Source organism: Cajanus cajan, chromosome 1 (assembly GCF_000230855.2).
Source record: "Cajanus cajan strain Asha chromosome 1, NIPB_CcT2T_4, whole genome shotgun sequence".
Taxonomy (NCBI): Eukaryota; Viridiplantae; Streptophyta; class Magnoliopsida; order Fabales; family Fabaceae; genus Cajanus; species Cajanus cajan.
In genome coordinates, this window is record NC_138517.1 from 65,119,189 (window position 1) to 65,128,511 (window position 9,323).

A 9,323-nucleotide genomic window follows, 5' to 3' on the forward strand; every position below is an offset into this window, starting at 1 on the left:
AAATACAAAATAAAATCCTAATATTTAATGTACCCCAAAATACAAGGGCAAAATAGCAAAAGAAAACAACAAACTAAGGAGAGGGCTCAAAGATGGACTTTGACCACATAAATTCAGGTTTCAGTCCTCAAATAAATCCTAAGACTAATTTTTCCCCATAATACAAAGGCTAAATATAAATACAAAATAAAATCCCAATACTTATTATACCCCAAAATACAAGGGCAAAATAGGCAAAGAAAACAACAAACTAAGGAGAGGGCTCAAAATCCACAAATATGATGATCATGACTTTTTGTGTGGTGTGTTCTTCATCTTCCTCTACTCTCCTAGCCATGGACCTTGTGATAGGCCCTATATGATGCTTCAAGGATGGTCCTCCATCATCCCCTCCTTCTTGAGAAGGATTTGACCTCAAATCTTTAAGCTCATCAATGCCATTGGTCCCTTCAAAGATGTGAGACCATAATTAGGGAAATAAACTACTAAAATTTTCCTACTCAATCCTTAAGTACATGATTTATTAGATGAATGAGAGTGTTAGGGGTATTGGGGAGGCCTAAAAAGGCATCACTAACCATGCATATAAGCAAATTTTGAAAAATTAAATGGCCCCATGCAACATATCCATCAAATCATCTAGCTTAGGGATTGGGTGCCTATATTTTATTTATTGATGGATTTCTAAAATAGGTGCACATCATCCATTTCCATATTTCTTTGACACCAAAAGAATGAGGATGGCACAAGGGTTAAGGTTCTCTTGAACCTAACCCTTCCTTCTCTCCAAAGGAAAAACTGATGGAAATGGATAAGAGAGTGGAAGAGGATAGGGAAGTCAAAACCTTAGAAGACATGCTTCTCAAGATTAAAATACACTAATCACTCTCCTAAGCTTTGATAGCCTAGAATTTATCTTTATGCCTATTTTGCCCTTGTCTTTGATTTTCCTTTTTTACCCTTGTATTTTGGGGTATCTTAGACATAGGATCTAATTTACTTGTATTTCCATATTTACCCTTGTATTTTGGGGTATTTTAGGCATAGGATTTATTTTCTTTTATATTTCCCATTTTACCCTTGTATTATGGGGTGCTTTAGATCATAGGTTTTTATTTTTGGGCTAAGGTATTTGATTAGGGTGGGAACAAAACCTAGACATATTTTTTGTGGCTCTTGGACCTATTTTTGGTGTTGTCGCAACCCGAATTTTTCCCATCTCGCGACTAATGGTTTAGACATCCTTTGAAAAGTCTCATTAATTAAGGAATGCCCAGACACCAGACTAATCCTTAATTAATGGTTTTAAAAATTGAGTTCATGGAGTCGCCACCAATATTTTACTCAAAACATTGGGAAAAGAAAAGGTTTTTAAAAAATCCAATAATGGCCTTGACAACCAGAATTGGGTTCGGGGGTCGGTTACGTGTAGGGAAGGTATTAAGCACCCCTACAACGCCCTTAATTGGTACCCTATGGTGAAGTTAGCATTATAAATGATAATGATATAAATATTAAATCCCCTTTTATTAGTAATTATTTACATGCTTGAAATTTAAATAATACAATTAATCTTAAAATGTCTACATGATTATTTTTATTATAACAATATTTATTATAAAGAAGAAATAAATAAATAAATAAGAGAGAAAGAGATTAACTGAAATACCTCTTGAATGAGCTCTATTGAATCTTCAAAACAGGAAGATTTTAGGTGCTTTGTGGCAACCCTTCACACTACAATGCCTCACAAAAATCTCAAGAAATACAAAAGAGAGGGGGAGAGAGAAAAAGAGAGAAATTTCGTGCTCTAAGGAGTCTGGAAGAAATTTTTGGAGTGTTGAGAAATGAGCCCCAGCTGTCTATTTATAGACTTCAGAAAGGGTCCAGAATGGCCCGTTCCAAAATCGAAACGGCCTGTTCTGGACATGGTCGTTGTGTGTAAATTTTGTATACTGGAACGGCCCGTTCTGAAATTGGAATGACCCGTTCCAGTAGTGAGATTAACACATAATTTCTTAGACTGGAATGGCCGTTCCAAATAAAAGCATGTAGGCCATTCTAATAACTTGGAACGGCCCGTTCCAGTTAAAGTTTAAGCCCTCTTTTGAAGAGTTTGGAACGGCTCGTTCCAATTTCGGAACAGCCCGTTCCAAAATTAGGGTTATTGGCCTTTTTAAGAACTTGGAACGGCCCGTTCCAAATTGGGAACGGCCCGTTCCGATTTTGGAACAACCCGTTCCAGTTTTATAAAATTAGCTTATTTGAGCTTTTGGTCCTTCTAAAGTCCTATCTTGTTGTTTGCATACTTCGGGAGCTCCTTCCCTTCATAACAGAGGTCCATTCCCTTGTTTTTATGCCCCCCAGACGAAATTGGATGTCTACAGCTGCCCCTCTTTACTTGTCCTTTGGAATAGCAATGTGTTGCTTTTCCAAAGGCAAGAAAAGATGTAGACATTTCTTCCGGGTCTTCTCTTCGTCTCTTTGGTGCTTCTGCGTTGTTTTCCTTGTGATAATGTGTAGCTTCTTCCGCTCTGAGGTTAGGTAACCCTCTTCGATCTTGTACTAGTTTTGGGGATCTAGCAACCCTTTCACTAAGGTCAGGTAACCCACTTTGTACTAGTTTTGGGGATCTAGCAACCCTTTCACTAAGGTCAGGTAACCCACTTTGTACTAGTTTTGGGGATCTAGCAACCCTTTCACTAAGGTCAGGTAACCCAAATTGTACTAGTTTTGGGGATCTAGCAACCCTTTCACTAAGGTCAGGTAACCCACTTTGTCGTTGAAGTAGTTTCGTAGCTCAGCCTCTCCAAGCTAGACTGATATTTTAAGGCTTCAGCCGGCCTCCTCTAAGGTCAGGTAACCCAATTTGTTGTTGAAGTAGTTTCGTAGCTCAGCCTCTCAAAGCTGGATTGATATTTTAAGGCTTCAGCTAGCCTCCTCTAAGGTCAGGTAACCCAATTTGTTGTTGAAGTAGTTTTGTAGCTCAGCCTCTCCAAGCTGGACTGATATTTTAAGGCTTCAGCCGACCTCCTCTAAGGTCAGGTAACCCACTTTGTTCTTGTACTAGTTTTAGGGATCTAGCAACCCTTTCCATGTTTGTACTTGATATCTTCTTGTTGGTGTTGTGAGATGAAAGACTGCCCCTAGGTTGATGGGCAGGAGAAGTGGATGACTGGCAGGGATTCCAATGTTGCTCCATGCCGCTTGAGTATTGTGATGCCTCTCCAGGCGCCTTCATATGGTATGTTTGGTAAGAGTTTGGTGTTGCTCTTGTCAATGTGAGTATTGTAATGCCTCTCCAGGCGCCTGCTTGTCATAGGTTTTTTTTTTTTTGAATTTTATATTTTTTTAGCTTCGGCTTTTTCATGTTTGAAACTTGCCTTTTTCTGCTATTTTTTCTACATGCTTTGGCTTTTTCAACATATATGAAGCTTGCCTTTTTCTGTTTTATCTTTTTTTGTCATCATTGGTGGAGGGATACCATCCCATGATGATGTTATTTGCTGAATATTTATTGATGAGTATTATTTTGGAAGACACTCCTAGCTTTGGTAGGAAAACATTCCTGGTCTTGGCATTTTCATGAATCTTCCATCATTCGGTTGAGGAGTAGGGCTCGATGGCCTCTTCATGCTTATGGGTTTGCTTATTTGGTTGATTCCATTCTATTCCACTGTTGATATGTCTTTGTTCAATGGGCACATAGAATCACTTGGGGTTGCCGTTTACCACTGCTCGGCTCATGGTTGGCTATTTAGCTTGTGCTTCGTCTTAATGACCCCTTCTGACCCATAGCAAGAAGAATGCATGGATGCATGGATGCATGGATGCATGGATGCAATGAAAATGCAAGACAAAAGTGATTTTATTATTCTTATTATTTTTTGTGTAACGCCCTTCCATATGCCCCTACCTCATATGCATGCGATGCAATTTATGCTCATGTGTTTGTTCCTAAAAGATGCAAAAAAAATTTCGGGAAATTAACCTGTACGCGTTAAGGTTAATGATGACGATTCCTTTTTATCCATGCCAATCTTGATTACTGTCGGGATATGTTCTTTTGAACTCAAGGTTTTAGTGGCTCCTTGATTATCTAGTCCATGTGTAGTCAAGTGTCTCCCAACTTCGTTCGGGGACGTCTCGATCTTTCCTCTGTGAGTATTCACTATGCATTTTTCGGGTATCTTTTCGGTACCATTTTAATGCCATAAGGGTCAAGAGAAAAGAAGGAAGGAATGTTATTATTATTATTTTGTTTTTTTTCAAAAGGGGTTGTTAGAAGGGATTTTTCAAAAAGAGTTTTTTAGAAGAATGGCTGGCCAAGGTAGGCTTTGGTGTTTAGGGTTATTAAACAAAACGTATTTGCTGCAAGGAAGCTATCATTGTGTTTTAGCCTTTTTGGAATGTGGAGTGATGACTTGGGGTCGTGCTCTTTATTGAGTAACATCTTTGATGCAAATACGTTTTGTTTGTTAAGGTTGATGGATGAGGCCTAGATTGAATATTTAAAGGCAGAAGAGAAACGAAAGAGTGCTATGGCATTTAAAACAGTACTTTCAATTTACACGTGCCCCTTTAGCAAAGCTCAGAGGCCCAGGCATGCCCCGAGTTCGTGATTCGTACACAGAGAGATTAACCGAGGTTTCCCCCTAGAGAGGCATGATTGACGATTGGTTGAACTACGTTAAGAACGCATTCCCACTTGTTCGAATGTGGGTGTTTCGACTTCGGAGTGAAACCTTTATGAATTCTTGCTTTCTAAAGGGAAATACTCAAGCTGCCTTTCAGTTTTCAACACGAGCAAGCATTGCTTTTTTTTTATTTTTGTGTATCCCTAACTTTTGCATAGGACGTATCCTATCGGGATTTTGATTCTTTTTTTTTTTGCCCTAACTTTTGCCTAGGACGCCCTTTACGGGTTTTCATCCTAGCAGGTCCTCATCATGCAATGCCTTCATCCTTCAATTGGGTTTTGTCTTCTAATTCCCTAGAAGCATGGATTCGTCCATTCTTGATCATTCTTCCTATCCCGACAATTGTCATTTTCACATGGAAAAGTCTCGGTGTTTGAATCGTCGATTTGGGCGTGTGATGCCCCCAATTACTGATAAGTGTTCCCCGATTTGATGTGTCAGGTTCGCATTTGATTACAGTAATTTCCATTATCCGGCTAACATGCACAAATTAGATTTCCCTTTTTATTCTTATTTATTATTTACAAGGAAGGTGTGTTATCTATATGAAACGTAAAGTAGGATGCAAAGACACAAGAAAGATTCAACGGATATCAATCTCATTGATTTTTGTTTAGAGAAAATTCTTTGCATACTATTATGTGTGCCTTCCATTTCTAATGAATGTATGCTAATGCACTATCCTAGGAGATGCATGATATTTATTTTCTGCCTAAAATTTATCATGTTTTTGACTAAGGGTTATGATGCATGTTTTTTTTGCTATATTTTTTGGCTATATTTTTTTGTTTTTTTGTTTTTTATTTTTTGAAATAAACTACCCTATATGATGCTTTAGAGTTAGGGTATATAGAAGGGAGTTAAATTTTCATCATATTTTTTTATTAATATCTATTTGTTTGTAATTCTTATCCATTTAAAATAAATAAACACAAACAAATGCAACACACATATGCTCAAACAAATGTACACCCGTGAACAGTCACGTTTAAATCCTTGGTCTGTGGTCCCTGCAAGAAAAGTGCATTGTATAGGAAAGTTCTAATCTCACTGGTCTTAAGGCCCCCAAGGTGCCCCCATTATAGGAACCTAGTATCTCTATCGCCGTCACCTGGCAAACTCTAAGGTCTGTCGCAGTATTTCGGGCTAGAGTAACCGGTTATCACCTTGAGTGTGATTTCTGACAAGGCTCGCAGGCTCCAAGGCCAAACTTGGGCCGGTCGTACGTCAACCACTCCCTATGTTTAATACTCTCATGCCCCCGGGTGTAGGAGGAACTGTTGTGTGCAAAGGTTTGTGTACAATTTTATTTCAAACAGGTGCAGAATTTAAATAAGCAAACAGATATCAAAGCCAAACAAAGAAAACAAACAAGGTAAAGGGAAAAAAATATTTAAATTATTATTTTTTATTTTATTAACTTCATCAATTAAATGGGCCTGACCCTCATTAAACGTCCCCAGTGGAGTCGCCATCTGTCGCAACCTGAAAATTTTCGATCTCGCGACTAATGGTTTAGACATCCTTTGAAAAGTCTCATTAATTAAGGAATGCCTAGACACCAGACTAATCCTTAATTAATGATTTTAAAAAATGAGTTCATGGAGTCGCCACCAATATTTTACTCAAAACATTGGAAAAAGAAAAGGTTTTTAAAAAATCCAATAATGGCCTTGACAACCAGAATTGGGTTCGGGGGTCGGTTACTTGTAGGGAAGGTATTAAGCACCCCTACAACGCCCTTAATTGGTACCCTATGGTGAAGTTAGCATTATAAATGATAATAATATAAATATTAAATCCTCTTTTATTAGTAATTATTTACATGCTTGATATTTAAATTATACAATTAATCTTAAAATGTCTACATGATTATTTTTATTATAACAATATTTATTATAGAGAAGAAATAAATAAATAAAAAAGAGAGAAAGAGATTAACTGAAATACCTCTTGAATGAGCTCTATTGAGTCTTTAAAACAGGAAGATTTTAGGTGCTTTGTGGCAACCCTTCACACTACAATGCCTCACAAAAATCTCAAGAAATACAAAAGAGAGGGGGAGAGAGAAAAAGAGAGAAATTGCGTGCTCTAAGGAGTCTGGACGAAATTTTTGGAGTGTTGAGAAATGAGCCCCAGCTGTCTATTTATAGACTTCAGAAAGGGTCCAGAACGGCCCGTTCCAAAATCGGAACAGCCCATTCTAGACATGGCCGTTGTGTGTAAATTTCATATACTGGAACGACCCGTTCTGAAATCAGAACAACCCGTTCCAGTAGTGAGATTAACACATAATTTCTTAGACTGGAACGGCCGTTCCAAATAAGAGCATGTAGGCCATTCTAATAACTTAGAACGGCCCGTTCCAGTTAAAGTTTAAGCCCTCTTTTGAAGAGTTTGGAACGGCCCGTTCCAATTTCGAAACAGCCCGTTCCAAATTAGGGTTATTGGCCTTTTTAAGAACTTGGAACGGCCTGTTCCAAATTGGCAACGGCCCGTTCCGATTTTGGAACAACCCGTTCCAGTTTTATAAAATTAGCTTATTTGAGCTTTTGGTCCTTCTAAAGTCCTATCTTGTTGTTTGCATACTTCGGGAGCTCCTTCCCTTCATAACAGAGGTCCATTCCCTTGTTTTTATGCCCCCCGGACGAAATTGGGTGTGTACAGGTGTTATAAAGGCTTAGGCCCAAATGGAGGGCAAAGGTTGCATGGTCTTATCATGCACCTAGATGTAGCCTAAGTAATCCGAAAGATTCCATCCTTGGCCACAAAGTTGCATCTAGGTTCATTTGCATTTCATTTGGTGTGCATTTGACTTGTGAATTTCGTCCATGCACTCTCCAAATGCAATCCTAGATGCCTCCCACTCCTATAAATACCCTAGGCTATGCATCATGTAAATACTTTGGAATATATGAATTTGAGTGAACATTCATGAGGAGGAAGGGCATCATACCCAACCTCCAAGTGATATCTTCTATAGTAGTCATCATAATGATGATTACTATCAAAGACCCCCAAGGAAACATATACATAGGGAGTCCTCCAACAAGGAACCTAACATCACTCTTCCCCCATTTCATGGCAAGGATAATGTTGAAAATTATTTGGATTGGGAAATGAAAGTTGTACAACTTTTCTCTTGCCATGGAGTGAGTGAAGATAGAAAGGTTTCTTTAGCAACCCTTAGCTTCCAAGGGCATGCTATGTATTGGTGGACCTCCTTAGAAAAAGAAAGGAGAATAAACCATGAGCCCCCAATCCAATATTGGAATGAGCTCCGTAGTGCCTTAAGAATGAGGCATATTCCTCCATACTATGATCGAGAGCTTATGGACAAGCTTCAAAGGTTGAAACAAGGATCCTCTAGTGTGGAAGAATATATGCAATCTATGGAGTTGCTAATGATGAGGGCTAGGATTAGGGAGGAAGGGAGAACCACAATCTCTAGATTTCAAAGTGGTCTAAACCTTGAGATAAGAGACAAAGTTGAACTTTTGCCATATAGAGATTTGAATGAACTTGTTCAACTTTCCTCAAGGGTGGAGCATCAACTTAAAAGAAAATCTTTTCGAAAAGACTCCACTCCCTCTTATCCCAAGAGTTTTAAGAAGGAGGGCCACTCTTCCCAACCTTCTCCCAAGGGAAGAAAAAGAAAAAGAAAAAGAAAAATAATCTTTTAAGGCATCTTCCAAAGACACTAAAACAAGTGACATCAAGTGTTTCAAGTGTCTTGGACGTGGGCACATTGCTTCACAATGTCCCACCAAGAAAACCATGCTTTTAAAGGGCCAAGATCACTATAGTATCCTTGATGAAGGTACTTCCTCATCATCAAGTGATGAAGAAGAAGTTTTAGAATCTGAGGAAGAAATCTTACCTTGTGAAGGAGACTTATTGTTGGTTAGAAGGCTCCTTAACAATCAATCTAGTGAAATTGACCAATCACAAAGAGAGAACTTGTTTCAAACAAAATGCAAGGTGTTAGAAAACACTTGTTCTCCCATTGTAGATAGTGGGTCTACTTCTAATTGTTGTAGTACTAGATTGGTTGATAAGCTAGCCTTAACTACAAAACCTCATCCTAAACCTTACAAAATGCAATGGATCAATGAGGAAAGAGGTGTTGTAGTTAACCAACAAGCAAGCATACCAATCTCTAATGGCAAGTATAAAGAAGAAGTATAACACCCAAAAACACCATCCTCCCAACCTTTCTCCTATTCGCCCAAGACTCCACCTTTCACGCCCACCATCACTTAGTCTCACCCTTGAAGGAACGTCCACCCTCTAAGGTCACCATCTTGGCCTTGGAAAGGAGCTCCTCTTCACCATTGAACGTTTGATCATCCCCTTGGTGGAAGGAGTCCATCAAAAACTCTTTTATTTTCTTTTCTTTCTGTTTTTGTTTTTGCTTTTCTCCTATTCGTCTTTTTTGGCTTTCAATTTGAGTTGGTCCTTATTCACTTGAGAGGGTGATAGAGGAAACCACAAAAACTTCTTACCCAAGTGTTGGAAACTTATTTTATTGGAAACTTCTTGTCAAATTGTCATGCCTCCCAAGCAAGACATGATTAACCTCCAATGGCACTATGTCACACAAAACTTATTATTTATATTTTC